The sequence below is a fragment of the Mustelus asterias genome, chromosome 9 (genome assembly GCF_964213995.1).
Source record: "Mustelus asterias chromosome 9, sMusAst1.hap1.1, whole genome shotgun sequence".
Taxonomy (NCBI): Eukaryota; Metazoa; Chordata; class Chondrichthyes; order Carcharhiniformes; family Triakidae; genus Mustelus; species Mustelus asterias.
In genome coordinates, this window is record NC_135809.1 from 28,854,971 (window position 1) to 28,878,321 (window position 23,351).

Sequence of the window (23,351 nt, forward strand, 5' to 3'; positions counted from 1 at the left end):
AAGGGTCTCAGTAAGCCCAAAGGTGGGCGGGCTCCTGACTCCAGGCAAGCATCTCACTCCATTGTATGTGCACCCCCCCATCCCCCCAACCACCACTCCCCCCACACTCCCCCACTCCCCCACCCCTCCACCCCCCAACACTCCTACATCCCCAGCCTTCAAACCCACCAATAGGATAGCATAAAATCCAGCCTATAGAAATGGAATCATCGGTATTTATGGAGTTAATTTCACAAGCTGCACTTTCCACCCTTCTGCACTTAACCAAATTCCCTATTTTACTGGCATGTATTTCTTGTACAGCAAAATATGCCTTTTCCAATCTGAGGAATAATGAATTCAGTGTCTTCAGAATTTTCCGTATCGCATTACATCTGCAAAGGCCCAATTTGCAACAAACTTTTTTGATCCAATACGTGCCTTCTCTCGATTCACGATTTTCCATTCTCTGCAGGTATATTTGTCCTATTGGGAATAATCAGACTGGCCCAGAAATTGCGTGCTGAGTTTATTAGTGGGTAAAGGCAAGAAAGGAAAGTTGGTGCTATTATTTTTCTTGGCAACCTTCCTTGTATCTTCAGTGAACTCAGCTTTGCTCCCTTTTTTTTTCCTGTGGAACACAATATTTCGTGCATTGATGTAAATCTCTATCGATGTCAAAGCATTCTAAATGCAACGCTCACCCAAGGAAACAAATGGGATCTAAGAAGCTGCAGTAATTCATATTTTACTGAGTCAGCCTGAACACTGTCTGCTTTCCGATAAATTGCCATTAAAAATAAATCTGCTCTATAATAATCCTTGAAAACGAAGCAAGATTGGATTACAGTTTGAAAAATTAGACGTCTGATTAAACAACAAATGCTAGATTAGTGTTCATTGATCTGTACTTCATGGCTGTAGTTTTAGTGAATTATTTGCCGTCTGTCTCTGCTCACAATGTATTTTCTGTTGTTACAATAAAGGGGGGGGAAACCTGAACCAAGCACATGTGTTCTTGTCACTCATGTTAAATAACTGACTGCTGACATGTGTGTTACAGCTGAAAATTGGACTATTTCCTGCTTTCAAATACCTACGCTTTTACCTTTTATCATTGGAGTTTCCATTTCAGCTTCCAGCACAGTTTGCTTTCTCCTAATGCGAAAAACATTCATTTTTAAGTAATTAGGGGCGCTGCTGGTGAACAATATGCTCTTTAGAAACTGCTTGGAGCTTGTGTGTCAGTTACTCTCCCTCACTGACCTGGTACTACATGCAATACGCCACGTGATTTTTATTTCTTTTTTGAAAGTTTCCCATTTAACGACTAATCCAAAATACAGGAATCTTGCGGTTTGAGATGTGGAGACAGATCTATGGAAAAGGAGAGGAAAGGACAGTTGAAAAATGCTGTACCAAAAAACTTATGAGCAGCACGGTGGCACAGTGGTTAGCACTGCTGCCTCACAGTGGCCCGGACCTAGGTTCGATTCCTGGCTTGGGTCACTGCCTGTGTGGAGTTTGCACACTCTCCCTGTGTCTGCATGGGTTTCCTCCAGGTGCTCCGGTTTCCTCCCACCGTCCAAAAGATGTGCAGATTAGGTGAATTGGCCGTGCTAAAAGAAAATCTCCCTCAGTGTACCCGAATAGGCGCCAGAGTGTGGCAACTAGGGGATTTTCACAATAACTTCATTGCAGTGTGAATGTAAGCCAACTTGTGACCAATAAATAAACTTTACTTAACTTACTTTGAAAATTAGACCACAGGTACCAGACAGAAGTACAGTTACATCTGGGCTGGTTGGAGCCAGTAATGGGGGTGGGAGCATTTGGACAGTCCACAAACACAGCTTACAAACATGTATGAATTTCCGTGCTTTGTGTTCATATCAGAAAAATCTGAAATGATATTTATAGTTCAGTGCAAATATCAATCCATAGTGGTCTTGATATACTCCTTTGTTAGTTTCCGACTGGGCATTTTTTTTGAATGTGAGACTGTACCTATAGGTGCATCAATTTAAAAAAAATTCATACATTTGTAATAAAAACCATACATAGTCAGAAGATGAACTATGATCTTTCCCAGTTGTGCAGAAGGACTGTGATCTCGGTTATGCCTGCAGCATTCAGGAGTTACCACTCGCGAAGCAGACGGCCAGATCACAATCCCGGCCATGTATTAGTCTGGATTTATCGTATGTTACTCATGTAAGTAGAGTTTAAATAAAACATCGACATTTTTTGAAAGAGGAAATTATAAATCGAGGAAATATTTCCACCATTTCTGGAATTAAAGGGCAGGAAGACTTCACGCAATTGATTATGAAGAAACAAGCCAAATGTAATTCTGAACAACAGGATGTATTGATCCATACCCCAGGACATTGTGTTAACTGGGAGTTCCTCAGACTGGTGCTAAATACTGGCTGGGGTAACGCTTTGTTTGAACTTTACTTGAGCTTACTGGTTGACTACTTAAGTCAATGAATACTGAATTCCTTTAGTGCCATTGAGAATATGTACTTTTTCAGCCAGGTGCCTATCCAAAAAAAAAATACTATGGGAACGTCTAAAGATGAATGTGAGCAGGAAGTCTGGAATTATGCAGTACGTTATTATGTACAATACCCGCTGAATGAACTGAAAATTTATACATTCCTTTGTCACCCGATGTGGTCACATAGTCTTTCTGAGGTTTTTTTGAGTGGCATTTGTTCAAACTGTTCTTCTAGTAAATACATTCACGGAACGCTGAAGACTAGGGGCGTTTTATGTTTGCACAATATAGGACCTTGTGGAAACATACATATAGGTTAATAGCATCCCAAAGGCATTTTGTTAATCATTGTATTTAGGTGAAAGGGTTAAATATTTCAAGCCAGAGGATATGTTAACAAACATTAGCGCATTTCTGCATTCGAATAGTATGTCCCAGTACTTTCCTCACAGGATATTTTACAGGAAGGAAATTATCTGTCTTCTTGGATCTTCAGACTCCTGGATATATTTTTCTTATTATTTAAAGAAAAGGCAAACATTTTCTTGCGGTAGAAAGATGGCTTTTTGTGGATAATATAGTGAAGTAACAGCAATTTTGGCAGTATACAACCACTACATATGTTGTTTTCATCAGATCTTATTTGATGATTACAACAAAAGCTTCAGCAGCAAAAATCGCTACAACCACGGTGTTTAAAAAACAATTGTCCTCATGTGCTGATACTCAGTATACATTTCCAATATGGGATTTATGGCATCCACAACCAAACTTTGCTTTTTTGCTGCATTAAAGGTTGTAATAGCAACAAAAACAAAAGAACATCCTAAATCCACAGAGGCAGCTATATAGATGAAATTAAACATTGGCTGAGGTGCAAGATGGGTGATAGCGATAGCCTGTTTTAATCATGCCCGGTTTGCTTTTCAACTGAAAATAAAAGAAAATTAGGCAGGGAAGCTGATGTGAAATGTACTACCAATTCACTCTCGCCCATTTGGCACTATCCTGGAGTCAAATATCACCCCCACAAACTCTTATTTGAAATATTTGAGGCATAACGAAAAGAATATGATAAATTTCTGAGGCTGTGCTAGGTTAAGCTCCAATGCTGGGATTTCTCATGCAGTTGCTGGATTCCTATTTCTAAAACAGAACATACTCTTTAATCTCAAATGTTGTGCAGCAGCGGGAAACATTGACGCTATCAGACGTATTTTTAAAAAGAAATAATTATTTGTAGATATCTGAGGGCACTTTGGTCGTAAACCATTTAGATCACATCTTATAAATAAACAGTAGTTTATTATTCCAGGTAAATGTTATATATTTGTTTTAAAAATGCATATTGGTGTAAACAAAGTAACAAAGTCGTGATTGACTAGATAAAATATGATATGCTGCTAAAAGGAGATGTTATGACCTGGCATTAAAACAATTACTTGTTTTAATCAAAAATCTTTCCTGCAAACAGTATCAATAGTCAGAAATACTGCTTTTTGGTCCTCTGTTTTCCCTAAACACATTGTCGCTGAATGAGAAAGGTAGATAGATATAAAAGGTAGCAATCAATGCCTATATTGTGCCTCTCAAAAAAAACAACTAAGTACAACTGGTTGCAAAAAAGCATTTGGTTTAGCCCATCTCAGAACGTAATTCCTCTGATATGTTGCTGGGCTGTGGAATCAATTATATTTAGCAATCTTCCAATAATGCCATTGTTAATCTTGATTTTAAAGAAATCAAATCAAGTATAGTCAACTGGCTTAGCGATTACATTTATTTTTGGTCTCAAAATGATTCGATATATTTCACTAGTCAATCAAAACTTTGCGAAGTTTCCACTACTCAAATTTAATTATTTACGTTAACCTGGACTATTTACCATCTGAGCCTCACTCAGGAATGGTAAAATATGGAGAGACACCAGTAGACTGCCAAATTCACCTATTAACCAATTTTGTCGGTTTTAACTTGTAAGTTTTTTTAAGAGGTGCAGATTCGAAAACCCTAACCTTCATCCACGGATTTAAAATAAAGCAAAGAATATCCTTTATTTTTACATTTTGATGCAAAATGCCATCATAGTGTTCAAATTATATTTTCAACAACAGAAAGGTTATACAATCATTTGGCCCTTATGACCACACAAGATTGCATTTTAATGCAGACAATACATTGAAATGCCAGAAAGGAAAATTAAAGGACTGGCGAGATGAGCTATTTCCTTATTAACAGCAATCTCTAGATACAGATAACAATAATGTTACATGTGAAAATGTAAAGAGCTGCTGTAAGCATTTAAGAGTTTCTTCCCAGTGTCCTTTTTTATTTCTATGCTTCAATCTCAAACTTTTTATTATGCAAACTACAGAACGTTTCATGTATTTTTCCTAACTACTGAGGTGTATTTAATAAATTGTACTGCTGCAATATCTATAATTTATTCTATTCATATAGGTATGCTGCCAAGTGTGTCTCTTTTTAATGTGTGAAACATTCCCTTTTTTTTCACATGTCGGGATGCAGTAATTACCATGCCAGCATTTTTACCATGAGATGATTCTGCTGCCTTCATTAACTACATACCGACCTCAGGATTATCAAGGGCAAACAAAAGATAATTAATACCAGGAACAGCGAGTCTTCAAACTGTGGGGCTATGAACAGAAGGATCGGTTACTGAAAGAACATCCTCTTAGCATTCAACACACAACACAATTTCAAAGATCGCTTTCTATACGGTAAAGGCTATACACAAGTTACCTTAAATCAGGCAGATATTTCTACAAATATGGCTTTTTGAGCGTTCAGCATCTGTGCATTTATATTCTTTCCAAAACAGTTCCTCTTCTATTAATAATTTTAATGTTGTCTTTTTGTAACATTGATTTTCATATCAATTCATTTGAATTTGAACATACATATCATTATACAATACAGATTCAAAATATGCATCACAGCAAGTGATTACGTTTCTTCACACAAGTATCGAAGCTCTGACAAATAGCCTTTTTTGGACCAAAGGTTCACATTGTTTTGAAATTTTTGTTTGCACAGTGGACTTCAGTCAAATATTTGCATAAGAAGAAAATATATCTTTTTAAAAAATCGGATTCCGGGATCCATCAACAGGTGCTCGTCCATTTTGGTAGGTCACATATGGAAAACTACTTGTTTGATCGTGCGTGCCACCCACCTCACTGCAAAGAATTGCCAGCAAATATCTTGTATCAGTCTGCCTTTTGCATGGCTGAAACTATTACAATGGACTGGATTAAGTGTCTGCCTATCATCCGTGTGGTAATATTACAATCTCAAAAGGGTTAATGGTTGTCAAATTTAATTTTTAAAAAGTAATTCGACAAAGAAAGAAACAATAAAATATTCAAGACACACAAACAAACCTCTATAAATGCCAAATCAAATCAAAATACTGTATACACATTAAAACTGATTACCATATAATGTGTTACATTTAGTGTGAAATGCAATCAGTACAAAAACAACATTTTTTTTAATAAGAGCATACAGTGGGTTATTTCTTTATCTTTTTAAATTGTTTCCTGAATTTTTAAAGGGTTACATCAGCATACTTTATGCAATATACAGTACTCATATCTCTCGTCTTGTGATCAGGGAGTACTATGCAGTGTACGACTCTACAGGCACAGTGTGATGATATTAATGAGGTCAAGTAACTCGAAATACAGCAGCTAATTTCAAATAATATTTATTCCAAACCCATGATCATTAGTATTGGAACCAGATGGATTTACATGAAGATAGATATTTGCATACTGAACAAATATGTTGGTCAAAACAGTGCTGTTCCATTTTTTCAACATTTGCCCTATAAATGATCTAACATAGTACAATACTATACAACATCTAAGATTGTGTTTATATGCAACAACTTATGGAATCCATGTTATATCTTTATTTTTCCTTGTGTGTAAACGGTAATGCATCCTACGTTTTATAACATAAGGTAGTGGGGGGGGGGTAATATTTTGGCTTATGTTGTTTCAGGGAAATATGTGTTGTGTACATGTTTTTATTAATCATGCATTATGGTAAATAGTTTATGGGTCCTATCTTTTATTTGATAGGATTATTGTACCTCCCTAACAGCACTTTTTCTTCCCAACATTTTATTCCTCGATTATTATGTGTTCTCCTCTTACACCCAAGTATCCCTGACTCCCTATTTTCATTGTTTTATTGGGACTCTTACCCTTTCCTGCTGCTCTTTTGCATATTCCAACTCTCATTTTTTTTTTAAAAATGCACCGATAAATGTAGAACTAAGTCCCCATAACACAGACCTCTAATATATAACAGCATTAATATTCTCAAGCCATCATATTTGCAATGGTGTCTAGTGTTACATGTCTATCCTATGTAACACAAGTCATCATTTTAAAAAAACAAAAAGCAACTGATACTTTAAAAAAAGCCATCAGAACATCTGGTTTATAGAGAGTGAAAAAAAAAATCACAGTGCAGGGAAGTGCAAAAAATTAACCACATGTAACATTGCTCACTCATACATATGAAGATGGATGATTTAATGTTCGGAACTCAATCTGTCCCAACAGAGGAGTGCTATTTAACTGACAGTGCATCTGAATGACCAACAAGTGCAGAAGTCATGACTGCCACAGAGAAGCTGTCAGATTTCTGGCAGAAGTTTCAAAGTTCTAAACTTCTGCAATTATAATGTAACACGGGGTTTATAAACTAACTAAACTGGATGCCATAGATTCAAACAACATACGTGAAGGGTTCAGATTTAATTGCCGCGGTACACCCACTTTATTTTTTTTTCCGGAGGTGATCGTTTTAACGGAGCAGATCAGTTTAAAGCCATACGGTTGCATTACACAGAAATCAGTCCTCTGTCACATGCGACCTTGAACCAGTGACAAGCCACAAAGATGGTACAAATTTACAGTCTACATCATATGAGGGACTTTGATGCAGGGAGCTAAAGGGTCAAGCATGGAAAGGGGAAATAAATGGTAAAATCACTGTCTCTAGACTCCTCAGATAAAGTGGAAACAAGCACTTGGCATTTTCAGTGCTGACAACCTGGCTTGTTTGTTCACTCTAATGAGCACTCCGGCTCCATTAATGAGCAGACTGAATCCATTATCATCATCATTTCAAAAGGCAGTGTGCCACTAAATAGCTTCCCATATTAGCAGGCATTGCCCTTGTTGTTCCATTTGATCAGCGGTGGCAGCAGGGAACCGTAACACTCCCACTTTTCTGCTGGGAAATTAGCAAGTGAAAATTAGTCCAAAAATTGTGACCCAGCGAAGAGCCGTGATATAGAATACTAGCAAGGTGACAAGGGAAGGGAGAAAAAAAGACAGCAAAAGGTTTTTTTTTAAATAAACAGAGAATCTGTAGCAAAAGGGCTTCATTTCCTTTTCCTACACCTTGCCTGAGACATCAAAGAGCCAATTAGCTCCATCACAAATTGGGTGGCGTGCTTACACTGGAAAGCTGTTGAGGGCAGCAAAGCCACACTTTCCAGCCGTTTGATTCTGCCAGCTACAAGCCCGTTTGAACTGTAGTTCTTGAATGTGTGTCAATCCTTGGACTTTCAATCTGTTAAAGGATTTTAATTAGGCCTTGACTCCACATCACTGTGAGTGTCTTTGTAGCTTGTGAATGGTACAAGGGTTCTGAATCCAGTCAAAATAGTCCTAAGCAGCACCGTGAAAAATACTCTTTCATTTGATGTGTGCCACTTCACTACATTCAGCTATTTCATTGTCCCATTCTTTTGTAGCTTTTGAAATTATTAAAATGTTAACACGTATGCTGTCCCTTTGATATTTAAGACAAAAGGGTAAGAAATGCAGGATGCAGAGATATTCAAACGTGAAGATGGGAAATTCAAATCTGTCTTTATTTCATGCTTCACCAAGGATTTCTATTTGTGCTCAATATTCAAAATACTACCTTTTGCAAGGCATTTACAATTATGTGCATGTTTGCATTTCTATTTCCGTTTAAAGGAAAATCTTTGCCTGGCATGCTCAAGAAGTGAAGAGAACATTTTTCACTATTTTACAGCTAAATTTGACAGGATCTTACACGTTCTGTACTCTGCATTTGGTTCATCTCAACTGCCAGAGAAATTAATACCCCTAGTGACTGTATTTTAATTAAGCAATTTCATGCAAATTACAAATTTATGATTGCCAAATAATATAGTGCAAAGAAGTCGTAGTAGACTGATCTGATATGCATAGTGTTGGCAGGCATTCCATTCTGAAGCAATGTCCATATAAAGAAAAATGAACTAAGGTGATAATTTTCAATCTGTGAAAAAAATGGTGCATACAGATAATATCACGACTGGTTTTTTTTCCTGCATTTAAAAATTTTAACATTGAACATTTTTTGGATCACTTTGGAGTGGATGTTTCCTTAAAATTGATAAATTCCTTCTGATAATTAGAGTATGTAAGAATAAATTAATAAAAGATGAAATGGGTGAAAACTGCCCTTTGTAAATTGCAGACAAAAGCATTTTGCTTCATTTTTTTTTGGTAAAAGCCATTATAGTATTTCGCAAGTTGACAATTATATGAAGTATTATTCGATAATGACTAAGTGCATAAATTAAAAGCCTGCGTGGATTTTCCTCTTACCTGTATCCATCCTGTGAGGGCTAAAAACCCATTAGTGAAGCATATATCAAAAACAAAGATTTCATTTTCCTCTTTTTAGTATGGTTTGATTGGTGTATATTTCATAGAGTCTGGGTTTTATAGTATTCATGATGACTGGAAAACAGATTAATTTCACATCCTCATTATATAAATCCCTCAATCTTCAAAGAGTTAAACACAGACAAAGGACAAGCCTGAAGTCCTGAAGACTCTCCATATTTCGTTATTCACAGTTCCAAGCAGTGGATTAAAACAGTCCCTCATGCTCACTGACGTGGCACAATGTTAGTTCATAATCTTTAACACATTTGAGAGCTGATCACTATGCTGATCAGTGCTGCCTCAAGCTGTGAATCTAATGTCTCATTTACAGTACAAATTTGTGCCAAAATGTATCCAAAGGGGGTCTGAACCTGGAATTGAGCTGCCACTGCACCAAAAAATGCCAAACTACTAATTTCTTTGTTACAGTACCATAGAAAAGACATCTGCAGACTCTAGAAGTGCAGCGGTGCAAATATTATGCAGGTTTTAGTCCAGAATCCCCGTATCCCTCATGTACTAGTACTGATTGAACCAAAGCCAACACGAGGAAGCATTTTTTTTAACACAGTGAATTGTTAGGATCTGAAAATACACTGCCTGTAAGAGTGAGTGGCAGCAGATTCAATAGTAACTTTCAAAAAGAAATTGGATATATACTTGAAAAGACTAAGCCTGCAGGGCTATAGAGGCAGAGATGGGGAACAGGTCTAATTGGGTAGCTCCTTCAAAGAGCTAGTACAGCCATGATGGGTCAAATGCCATCCTTCAGTAGTATTTAATTCTTCAGTTTTACCATTGGCAACGCAGACATTAATAAAGTGAAATTAGCTGTCTCCTTGGTGGAGGCTTCACCACGCTTACAATTATCCAAGTACTTCCAGAAACATGGCGCGCTTTGTCAATTATGTTGACAAGACGCTGACTAAATGTTAGAGGACTCACTTCAAACTCTATTATCAATGTCACTTAAGCATCTATAATTAGAGTGTTGGGCGATGTACTGGATTAGATATTGACATATACAAATAAGATCCAGATTGATGTGACATAATTCTATTTTCCCTGCTTGCTGTATGGGCCCCCATGTGGAAATATAAATAGGAAGTTAGACTGTAAGACATAAGAGGAGAAGTAGACCATTCGGCCCATTAGATCTGCTCCACTATTTATGAGATCATGATTGATCTGCTGTGAGAATTATTCCACTTTCCCACCTTATCCCCATAATCCTTGATTCCCTTACTGATTAAAAATCTGTCTGTATCAATCTCGAACATATATAACAACCCAGCCTCTACAGTTCTTTGTGGTAAAGAATTCTACATGATCACTACCCTCTGAGAAAATAATTTCTTCCTCATCTCTGTGTTAAATGGGTGACCCCTTACTCTGAGATTACAACCCTTGCTCCAAGAGTCTCCCACAAGGGGAAACAATCTTTCAGCAACTACCCTGAGAATCCTATCTGTCTCAATAAGGTTGCCTCTTATTCTTCTAAACTCCAATAAGAACTGAGCCAACCTACACAACCTCTCCTCATAAGAAAATCCCTCCATACCTGGGATCAACCTAGTGAACCTTCTCTGGACTGTATCCAATGCCAATATAACTTTGCTTAGATAAGAGGACCAAAACTATTCATAGCATTCCAGGTGTTTACCAGGAAGTTGCCTGGTCTGGAGGGTATTAGCTATGAGGAGAGTTTGGATAAATTCAGTTTGTTCTCACTGGAGTGACGGAGGTTGAGGGGTGACGTGATAGAGGTTTACAAGATTATGAGTGGTATGGACCGAGTGGATAGTCAGATGCTCTTTCCTAGGGTAGAAAAGTCAAGTACAAGGGGACATAGGTTTAAGGTGCATGGGGAAAAGTTTAGAAGAGATGTGTGAGGCAAGTTTTTTATACAAGGGTGGTGAATGTCTGGAATGCGCTGCCCAGTGAGCTGGTGGGAGCAGGTACGATAGCAGCATTTAAGGGGCATCTAGACGAATACATGACTAGAATGGGAATGGAAAGATATGGAGTCTGTAAGTGCATGTGCTTTTAGTTTAGGCAGGAATCATGATCGGCGCAGCTTGGAGGGCTGAATCGCCTGTTCCTGTGCTGAACGTTTCTTTGTTTTTTGTGTGGTCTAACAAGTGACTTGTGTAGTTTTAACAAGTCTTCCCTATTTTTATATTCCATTCTCTTTGAAATAAAGGCCAACATTTCATTTGCCTTCCTGATTATCTGTTGAATTTGCATGCTAGCTTTTTATGATTTATGCATGAGGACCCCCAGATCCCTCTGTACTGCAGCTTTCTGCAGCTTTTCTCCATTTAAATAATATTCAGCTCCTTTATTCTTCCTACCAAAGTGCATAACTTCACATTTTCCTACATTATATTCCATCTGCCAAGTTTTTGCCCTTCCACTTAACCTGTCTATATCCCTCTGTAGACTCTGGCTGGAATTTTACTGGCACGTCCGCCCGAGGTTCATACGATCCCGCTCGAGGCCAATGGAGAATGCCGTTCTTCGAGCCTCGCCCACGCCCGAAATTGGGGCGGGCATGCCATAAAATTCTGGCCTCTGTGTCATCCTCACCAGTTGCCTTCCCACCAATGTTGTGATGCAGGCCCTAAATGGGTATGGACCACTGTTCCGAATTTTTCACAATGTGGGCATTAAATTGGTAGGTCGCTCAGAGGCCGGAATGATATGGGAAATCTAAACAATCATTCTCATCCAACAAGGGGTGCCTTTCTGTTGTTGGAGTTAAGACGCGTAGTCTGGGGATGTGCAGTGAAGTGCTGGATACTACTGGGTCACTGATGATCACATAAATTCACCCAAAACTTTATTTAGAACTATGGTTTGATTCTTCGCATTTCACTCATTACATTTTTATACATGCTTTTAAACTGTGGGGGAGAAGAACATTTAAGCCAGACTTTTATGTTGACCACGTGGGTGCACTTCCAACCCAGAAATGCGTGAAGTTTTGGAGAGGACATCAGGCATGTGACCCGAGGCAATCATGCATTCACGCAACATTTCGGTCAGAGGGTGCATGTGAGAGTCGGAAACTTGCCTGCCGACAATGAAGCAGGCAATTATGCCCTTTAAGGGACCAAAGATGTGCGGGTTAGGTGGATTGGCCATGCTAAATTGCCCCTTAGTGTCAGGGGACTAGCTAGGGTAAATGCATGGTGTTATGGGGATACGGACTGAGTGGGATTGTGGTCAGTGCAGACTCAATGGGCCGAATGGCCTCCTTCTGCGCAGTAGGATTCTATGATTCTATAATTGAATGCAATGATATGTGGCCTGATCGCTTTTACAGTTGGCGGGGCTGGCTGATTGTCGGGCAGCCTTTACGTTTTAGCTGCAACCTCGATCCAGGGTGGGATGACCTGTCAGGGCTGAAATAAAATTAACCAATGTGTCTGGAGTCATAGAGTCATAGAGGTTTACAGCATGGAAACAGGCCCTTCGGCCCAACTTGTCCACGCCACCCTTTTTTTAAAAACCCCTAAGCTAATCCCAATTGCCCATAATTGCCCGTTTTGTGTTTGATGGCATAGTTGGAACATTGGTATTTATTTTTTCATGGGTCAGCAGTTCGTTGAGACACTCCGCAGAGACTGCCCCCCTGAGGCAGCACACTGGAAGTGCCAGCCCGGACGTTCGCTTTTCTTGGCGCCGCCCTGCCCTGGCAGCGCTCAGCCTTTCACAGGGCACGTCTAGATGGCCGATAATTGGCCAGCCAGCTTGAAAATGAGCTCCCATGTCGACCACGGGCGGGAACGTGTTTTGCGTCCACTTCCAGGCCCGCTGAGTGTGTGCGTCCAGCGGGTAAAAATTCAGGCCTTAAAATTAAATAGCCTTGCAAGAAGTCTTTAAAATGATAAAAGTTTTTGATAGGAGTGGACACAGAGCTTTTCTAGCCAAGCCCGCCATGGGAATCGTCACAAGTGTGACGGGAAATCTGATGGAGCATTTAAGGGTCCATTGGCCACGGGTGAGAATTTCCCATCTTGGGGCAAACAGGACTGGAAAATTCCACACAGAATGTGAGGAAGGGCAAAACTGGAGGCTATTGATTTGAGACGGTCACCTGGAAATCAAAGAAGGAATTCAGAAGAAAGCCCTTCGCTAAAAGAATGGTGAGAATGTGAAACTCGTTATCACAGGATGTGATTGTGGCAAATAATATCGTTGCATTTAAGGGGAGACCAGACAAGAACCTGAGTGAGAAGGGAATAGAGGTTTATGATGATAGAATTGGATGAGGAAAGACAAGGCTTGAATGGAGTATTAACACCAGCATGGACTGGCGGGGCCGAATGGCCTGTTTATGTGCTGTCAGTCTGATCTAAAAGGGATGTATTGCAAGCCAATTAAGGGATATGTGCACAGCTATTAACAAATACAATTTCAGAGTTCCAGCTACGAGGGGATCAGGATTCTGCTTATGTTCTGCAGTTGTAATCATCGAGCATGTCAGTTTCAAACCCTGTCAAATTCTGATTATCTATCATAATCCATATGCATACAATGATATTAAACTTTCTGTGGAAAAAAAGTACAATACATAAAGAGACTTTCCTCCACCCATGCTTCTTCATTACACATTGATTTTTGTCGCTTATTAGATGAAGTATAAGATTGTGCCTGGTCAGTTAGGGTTAATTTATGTAATAAATGGGGGTATGGGGTGTCAGGGAGGGGTAGTACCTCTGGTGGGGGACATGTCACGTCCTTTTCAGGGCGGTTTGTCCACCTTTGGTCCCCACCTGGCACTCAGCTCTCACCTGTGGCTCCCCGTAGCTGTTTGCATGCGACAGCGGCCACACACAGGGCAACGGCTTCGACAAGCCGGCTAAACCAGGTGAGGGTAGCCGACGGGTCTCAACCCTCAGTGAGATGTCTATCCCAGCATGTGAAGACAGACTCCGGTGGATTGAGCGGACGGGACCAATGGAAGGTCCAACGGTCAAGAAGGCGATCTCTGCAAGCGTTGTGGAACGCGAAGAGCAGGATAAGACACAGTAGACGTCCTGGTCACCCACTGTGCCTAGTCCCATCACAGTAAGAAGTTTAACAACACCAGGTTAAAGTCCAACAGGTTTATTTGGTAGCAAAAGCCACACAAGCTTTCGGAGCTCTAAGCCCCTTCTTCAGGTGAGTGGGAATTCTGTTCACAAACAGAGCTTATAAAGACACAGACTTAATTTACATGAATAATGGTTGGAATGCGAATACTTACAACTAATCAAGTCTTTAAGAAACAAAACAATGTGAGTGGAGAGAGCATCAAGACAGGCTAAAAAGATGTGTATTGTCTCCAGACAAGACGGCCAGTGAAGCTCTGTGGGGGTTACAGATAGTGTGACATGAACCCAATATCCCGGTTGAGGCCGTTGGGTTCATGTCACACTATCTGTAACCCCCACAGAGTTTCACTGGCTGTCTTGTCTGGAGACAATACACATCTTTTTAGCCTGTCTTGATGCTCTATCCACTCACATTGTTTTGTTTCTTAAAGACTTGATTAGTTGCAAGTATTCGCATTCTAACCATTATTCATGTAAATTGAGTCTGTGTCTTTATATGCTCTGTTTGTGAACAGAATTCCCACTCACCTGAAGAAGGGGCTTGCAGCTCCGAAAGCTTGTGTGGCTTTTGCTACCAAATAAACCTGTTGGACTTTAACCTGGTGTTGTTAAACTTCTTACTGTGTTTACCCCAGTCCAACGCCGGCATCTCCACATCATGACTACCCTAGTCCCATCTCCAGCCGTCTCGACTCTTGTCTTGCCATTGGATCCAGATGGGAATTGGAAAGAGAGAGTGAGGCTGACGCTGCGCAACTCTCCCTCACTTTAATCCAAATCAACGCGCTAGTCTCGACACCATCATCACCTGTTCTGTTCCGGGACATTCCGTGCCCAAATTGGCCTGATCAGTCATCTTTGGACACACCGCACCCAGCCTCAAGATGTCTGGTGGTGTCGAGGTCCTCATCGACGACGATGGACAAACAACAACAATGTAATAAAGTGCACTATCTTTACAAAATGGTTTTTACCTTGTTATAGAAAAGGGAAGACATACATTTTGTGAAGTCACTGAAGGAAGACAAGTTCTTAAGCCGGAAAGAAAAAGGTTAAGGACTTATCTAACGTATGGCAAGCAGAAAATTTATTTCTGACATTAAATAGGGGCCAAGGGTGTTCCCAAACTGATAAGCAGATGGGGAGTGAGATGCCTCCCGCAGTCGAAAAGTCACCGGGAAGTCTAGCTGGAACTGCACCTCCACATGAGGGCAGAGGTGTTCCAAGGGACATGGAACAAGTTAGGAGAGTGTCCACTCTCAGGCCCAAGACCCCAGCTAGGAAGTTTATCTTGTGAGACTTAGAGGAAATATATTTATGGTAATTTGAATGATTGTTCAAACAATGAAAGCTGCACATAGTTGAAGGGTAAGGTAACATGGCAGCAGCGTCTGCAACTTGACTGAATCGGGCAAATATCAAGGGTCCAGTCCACCCATAGGGAGTACTTTATGAATCTTTATCTCAAGCTTAAAGAGGAGCTGTGGATTATTTTTGTTTCTGTGATATTATATGCACAGCAATGCGTTCTAATCCAATTAAAAGGATTGCATAGTTGTTTGCAAACAGATGAGAGAAAAACCCTGGCCAAAAATGAAGGTGGCACCCTTCATTCTTTCTGAGCCAATTTGAATCTGCCATTCATTGGCGAGGTCAATCAATGGCTTCCTAGCTGGGCCTGAGAGTGCACACTCTCCTAAATTGTTGCATGTTCCTTGGAGCACCTCTGCTCTTAGGTGGAGGTGCAGTTCCAGCTACCCTTTCTGGTGGCTTTTTGATTGGAGGAGGCATCTCACTCCCCATCTGCTTCTCAGTTTGTGAACTCCCTTAGTCCCTGTTTAATGTTGGAAAGGCGGTTTCTGCCAGCCACATGTCAGGTAAGTCCTTAACTTTATTCTTTCCGGTTTTGTTTTCCTTCATTTTCCTTTGCTACGTTGGGCATCTCACTAATTCCTTTCCCGGCTCTAGAACTTCGCTAGCACCTAGTTAATTCTGGGATATTTGGGCAATCTATTTTAGGTTCTAGGGGCCTTTTCTGGACCTCTTTTAATTTTACTGGTCTGGTTTTGGCCATGCTACCTTCAAACAGCTCTCACTCGAGGTCTACAACATCCCGGACAAAGCAGCCCACTTGATTGGCACCCCTTCCACAAACATTCCCTCCCTCCACCACCGATGAACAGTGGCTGCTGTGTGTACCATCTACAAGATGTACTGCAGAAATTCATCAAGGCTCCTTTAGACAGCACCTTCCAAATCCACAACCACTACCATCTAAAAGACACATGGGAAACCACCATCTGGAAGTTCCCCTCCAAGTCACTCAACATCCTGACTTGGAACGATATGGCCATTCCTTCACTGTCGCTGGGTCAAAATCCTGGAACTCCCACCCTAACTCTGGGTGCACCGACACCACATAGCCTGTAGTGTTTCAAGAAGGCAGCTCACCACCACCTTCTCAAGGGCAATTAGGGATGGGCAATAAATGTTGGCCTAGCCAGTGATCACGCCCACATCGTGTAAGTTAATTTTTAATAAAAGCATTGCTGTCTGCTGTGACTGCTGCATCCCTAGCTGTGAGGATCCTCTGCTCCTCTAAGTGCATTCACAGGTTGGAGGTTAGGCAATTTTTCAATTTCTCCAGGAGTACCAGCTCACACAATAGATATGGGGGATTCTTAGGGAGTTGATCCATCAGTCGAATGCTATTTGCTTCAGCTGATCAACCTCAATTCAGATTTGTGTGTGCTCCTCATGAACATTCCAGAATTGTTGTTGATATGCCTCCGGGACTAACTCGGAGGCACTTAGGATGGCAACATAATTCAGAGGTACATCAGGAGGCAGCATGAAGTAGACATCTTGTTCTCTTTTTGACAGCTGCCCTGAATTAAAAATATCTCATAGCCATTTTAGCTGCCCTGTTATTTTCTCAAAATTGGCAAAAAATGGCTCCACATCACTCTCTTCAAATTTGGGAATGAGTCTTGCACACTTGAGGGCCTTGGAGAGTGATTTTGGGTTAGGAGGATGAGAGGTTCTATCGAGCAGAGAGATATTTTCCCTCGCAGCTTCCAGTTGTCTGGTTTCTCTCCCGTTTGATCTATTAGATCCATTCCCAATCTTTGGAACTGGAATTTTCTTTTTTCTTCCTTGTTCCCTTGACCTCTCTCTCAAAGAAAAAAAGAAAAGTACAGTAAGAAATCTCACAATACCAGGTTAAAGTCCAACAGGTTTACCTGGAATCAGGAGCTTTCAGAGTGCTACTCCTTCATCAATTGAGTGGAGGTTAGTTCACAAACATGGCATATATAGGCAAAGACACAATTGCAAGATAATTACAGATTGGAATGTGAAGAATTGTTGGAATGCGAGTCTTTACAGGTAATCAAGTCTTTACAAGTACAAACAGTGTGTGTGTACGTACCTGGGATGGCGCTGTTGTGACTCCTACATTTCCACCTTGTTTGGACAAAGGATTTTTTGCATTTTTGGAGTGGTGAATATTTCAATAATTAATGAGTTCATCAGAGGTTTCTGAATTAGTCTGCGCAGACAGGTCATCTCCATTGGCCAATGGTCTGGCCTTGGAAATGTAAAGGGCCTTTGTACAATTTCAGAGGATTGTGATCTCTGCAGTCAGAGGGGCATTAGCACCTCTTCAGAGATAGCGAGGCTACTGCTGTTCTGATGGCCAAAAATCCCTTTTGTGTGAGTCAGCCAGTCATGGCTTCAGCCAATTTAAAGCCTACGTCCAGATTAAAAAATAATAATTTCATGGATTAGCCTGGATTATATATATATTTCTTTTATTTCAAAAATATATTTTATTCATTAAAAAACTCTCAAATAAGCCATTACAAAACAACATATCCAATAATTACAAACAGTGTAAAAAAAGACCAGTTATTTTTCCAATACTATACGATACTCATTTACAGGACATTACATTCATTTCATTTCAGTACTTGAAACGATATACATTCACTAGGTTTTATTGTGTGCTGTTGTTTTTCGGATTAGCACACAGTTACGCAGTCCGAGGGTATTCTACAGTTACCGGGCCCTCGGTCTGCTTCAGTTGAAAGGCTTTACACGGTGGCCTTTCCCCATTGTGCCTTTGTGGTGGCTGCCCCAAGCTTGAGCGTGTCCCTCAGCACGTAGTCCTGGACCTTGGAATGTGCCAGTCTGCAACACTCGGTCGAGGACAAATCTTTCAACTGGAAGGTTAGCAAGTTTCGGGCGGACCGAGTTGATGACCCTCCAGCAGCAGTTGATATTTATCTCGGTGTGCATCCCCGGAAACAGCCCGTAGAGCACAGAGTCCTGCGTCACCAAGCTGCTTAGGATAAACCTCAACAAATACCACTGCATCTCACTCCAGACCTTCTTTGCAAAGGCACATTCCACAAGGAGGTGTGCGACTGTCTCATTACCCCCGCAGCTGCTTCGAGGGCAGCGTGCGGTGATGTTGAGACCTCGAGCGTGTATAAATAATCTGATGGGAAGTGCCCTTCTCACCATCAGCCAAGCCAGTCTTGGTGCTTGTTTGTGAGTTCTGGTGATGAGGCATTCTGCCAGATGACACTGACAGTCTGCTCAGGGAACCATCCGACAGGATCCACCATCTCCTTTCCTCTCAGGGCCTCAAGGACATTACGTGCTGACCACTGCTCGATTGCCATGTGGTCAAACGTGTGTTTCCGGAAAGATTTCTCCACGAAGGACAGGTGCTGCGGTACGGTCCAACTATTTGGAGCGTTCCGCAGCAGTGTGGCCAGACCCATCCTCCGCAATACTTGGGACAGGTAGAACCTCAAAAGGTAGTGGCACTTGCTGTTACTGTACCGAGGATCTACACACAGCTTGATGAAGCCACACACAAAAGTGGCCATCAGGATGAGGGCGGCGTTGGGAACGTTTTTCCCTCCGTTCTCTAGAGATTTGTGCATCGCTTCCCTCCGGACACGATCCATCGTTGATCTCCAGATAAATTTGAAGATGGCCTGGGTCACTGCTGCTGCGCAGGATTTGGGGATAGGCCAGACCTGCGCCACGGACAACAACACGGACAGTACCTCGCACCGGATGACCAGGTTTTTTCCGGTGATAGAGAGAGAGCGTTGCTCCCACAAACCCAATGTTTGCCTGGCTTTGACGATGCGCTCTTCCCAGTTTTTGGCGCATGCCCCTGCCACTCCAAACCATATCCCCAGCACCTTAAGGTAGTCTGCCCTGATGGTGAAGAGGACAAAGGATCTGTCAGCCCAGTTCCCAAAGAACATAGTCTTGCCCTTGCTCCGGTTGACTTTGGCTCCCAAGACCCGCTCGAACTGCTCACAGAGCTGGATGAGCCTGCGAACAGACAAGGGGTCTGAGCAGAAGACAGCCATGTCATCCATGTAGAGGGAGGCTTTGACCTGCGTGCCTCCGCTGCCTGGGATTGTAACCCCTTTGATGCCTGGGTCCCTTCTGAGGGCCTCGGCAAAGGGTTCAATGCAACACAATAAGGATGGAGGAGAGAGGGCAGCCCTGCCTGACTCCAGACCTGATCTGAAACCTATCTGATTCCCACCCATTGATTGAAACTGTGCTACTGACGACTGTGTAGAGCAGTTGGATCCAATTGCGGATTCCTTCCCCAAAGCCCATTTTGGAGAGCACATCCATCATGTAGCTGTGCGATATTCTGTCAAACGCCTTCTCCTGGTCTAGGCTGATGAGGCAGGTATCCACCTGCCTGTCCTATATATATATATATATTTTTTATACTTTTCCAATTCAATCAAATCAAATCCAATTCAGAGTCTCAACAAGTTGAGACATTTCAGATCCAGGCTGACAAGACAGGACGGGAGACCAAAACCACCCTGTCCTGGGCCTGATCTACATGAGTCAAGCTGATTGGAGAAGGGGGAGGATCCTCCTCCAAGACTTGAGCTCATTTGCATCTTAGCCAAAAGGCCGAGATGCCGCTTTTAAAAATTGCTTCATATGAAACATATGAAGCCTCAGCGTAACCTAATGACCTCAACCAAGTGCAGGCGATCCATACTACACTTGATCTTAGCCAAAAGGCCGAGAAGCTGTCCTATATATTTTCTTTTATATACTTTCCCATTCAATCAAATCAAATCCAATTCAGAGTCTCAACAAGTTGAGACATTTCCAATCCAGGCTGACAAGACAGGGCGGGCGACTAAACCACCCTGTCCTGGGCCCGATCTACATGAGCCAAGCTGATTGGAGAAGGGGGAGGTTCCTCCTCCAAGACTTGGGCTCATTTGCATCTTAGCCAAAAGGCCGAGATGCCGCTTTTAAAAATTGCTTCATATGAAACATATGAAGCCTCAGCGTAACCTAATGACCTCAACCAAGTGCAGATCCGATACTACACTTGATCTTAGCCAAAAGGCCGAGAAGCGGGGAAGCTGTCCTATGTACATTATAAAAATACAGAGTGAGGTTTTAGTCTCCTGACAATGCTACTGTATGTCTCTGTATCCTCCTCTTTCCAACTCTTTTCGGTGCTGCTGCCTGGCTACTTGTTCCCTTCTCTCCCACTCCTTTTGTACTTTCTGCTTATCATTGATGCTGTAAAATATGGAGAAAATTTACTTTTGGTGATGGCGCAAACTTTTCACTGCTATTGGAATGAAAATTAAGAGTGTTGTATAACAGACATCCATTCAGATAAAATCCTCTTACACTAAGCTTTCTCAACAGCATGCTCTGCTGATCAATATTTGCACTGAGATTTGTGTCAGCAGTCAAATATTAGACCCAACCTCAAAAAAACAATCCAATCAAGTTAATTGGCCTAAAGTTAAATAAATGTCTTATGGCGATTTTAAAGCCTCATTCCAGGCTCCAAATGATAGTTCTAGGCCACTAGATTTTCACACTCCAGACAATGACATTGTCAAATTACTCGGTCAGATTTTTGTCCTGATGGGTATGGGTACAAATTGGTCATTTTACCAACCATAGGGCAATGGCCGGAATTCTCTGGCCACTCATGCCCCTGCTCCCACCGAGAACAAAGAGTTTGGCGCTCAGCCAAATCTCCATTCACTGCAGCGGGACTGGAGAATCCCAGCCGTGGGCGAGGTTAGAGAATCCGACCCAATGGGGCAAATTTTCCTGTTCCAGCCACCACGGGAATCGGAGTGGGTGACGGGCGGACCACGGAAAGGTCGTTGACCTGGGGCGGAATTTTTCGGTTTTGGGGCGAGCGCGACCAGAAAATCCCACCCAATGTCTCAAGTAAAATAACAATTTACGCAATGAGAAATCACATTAATAATTATTGATGTAAATGTTGATCCAGGATTCATTGAATGATTGGCGCAGGATTCCATCAGCATCTATTCACTCATACAACAAATAAAACAATTCACAATTGGCTGCCCCATACCATGGCTGATTCAAATTGGTGATATATCTACCACATCATCTATGTTATCCGATGCTGCCATTTAACTATAGTGTGTTATCTAATGCCCAAGCATCAGTATCCCATACCTTTAGGAAAGTGGAAAGGTGAGCATAATGTTAAATGTGACATTGTGTACATAGTTTCAGAACTAAATATGATGTGGAGATGCCGGCGTCGGACTGGGGCAGGCACAGTAAGAAGTCAGGTGAAGGAGCAGCGCTCCGAAAGCTCTTGATTCCAAATAAACCTGTTGGACTTTAACCTGGTGTTGTGAGACTTCTTACAGAACTAAATAGGTAAGCTGGGTAGGGCAATATGGACAACAAAACTTAGCAACAGTCGCAGAAAGCATCAGATGGTGTTCATGTGTGAGGGAAAAAAAAGAAACATGTACTTTAGGAATATTTTAAGAATATACAGTAAAATATATATTATTTGCAGTCACCTATCCAGTCTGGCAGCAAACATTAAGGCCTCTTTAATGGAGATGAGTTTGTCTTCCTGACTCTTTGATGCTCATCTCCTTCCTGAAAATCTGGCCCTTGATCTCTGCTCAGTGTCTACCATACATAGCACTGTTGAAATCCAGTAGCTCATTCAATCTTGGCTTTCTACTGCTCCATTTAATGTGTGGTGGAACCTGAGTGTGATGTAGCCTGAGGAAAGCATCTTTTCCATAGCTCAACTACACCTTATCATGTTTTATTAACTCATTCTGTACTTTCAAGTGGATTTAAAAGATCCCACAGCACTATTAGGAAAGCAGACAAGTTCTCCCCCATCTCCAGGCCGATATTTATCCCTCATCCGCCTTCACTAAATCAGATTATTTGGCCATTTTCACATTGCTTTGTGTGGGATCCTGCTATGTATAAATTGCTGTGTTTCCTACATTACAACAATGACTATCGCCAGAATTCTACCACCCTGTCCGCCACAGAATTGGAGCAGGCGAGGGGTGGAAAATAGAAATGTTCTTTGACCTCGGGTGGGAATTTCCGGTCTCGCTCAACCTCGCCCTTTATTTCAAAAGTGCGTCATTGCCAATGAAGTGCTTTGGGATATGCTGAGTTGTGAGAGTGCTATGTAAGTACAAATCTTGTTAAAATGTTCACAGATCCAGATTAATTACTGCACAATAAGGGGTGGAATTTCCAGCACTTCACGCCGGTGGGATTTTCTGGTCCCGCTACAGTGAACGGAGATTTGGCTGCGTGCCAAATTCTCCATCCTCGCAACAGCAGCAGGGCGTGAAGGGCTGGAAAATTCCGGCCAATATATTGAGGGCAAAAATGTAAACATGTTTCCTACCTCACAATTTTTAAAGTTAGGAAGTAGAGGAAGAGGGTAATTTAAATTATTTGGACTGTATGGCCATGCACAAACCATTAATTTTTGGTGCTGGTAGTTTGTCGATCGGATCAACTGAACAAAGAATATCTACTCAAACCAAATGAGTGTACGTTTTCCTTTTGTTTGTTTCGACAAACTGTAAACTTGTACAATCTGAATTTCTTTCGACTCAGTTATAGCTCCCTTGGTTGAAATTCCCCTGAATCGTCCGCCGCGGGAATCGTAGCGGGTGAGACAGA

At 41.5% G+C, this 23,351-nt stretch overlaps 1 pseudogene; it reads right to left on the minus strand.

Moving 5' to 3' along the window:
• Positions 1–20,543: 20,543 nt before the first annotated feature.
• On the minus strand, positions 20,544–20,748 carry LOC144499383 (U2 spliceosomal RNA; annotated as a pseudogene).
• Positions 20,749–23,351: the final 2,603 nt, after the last annotated feature.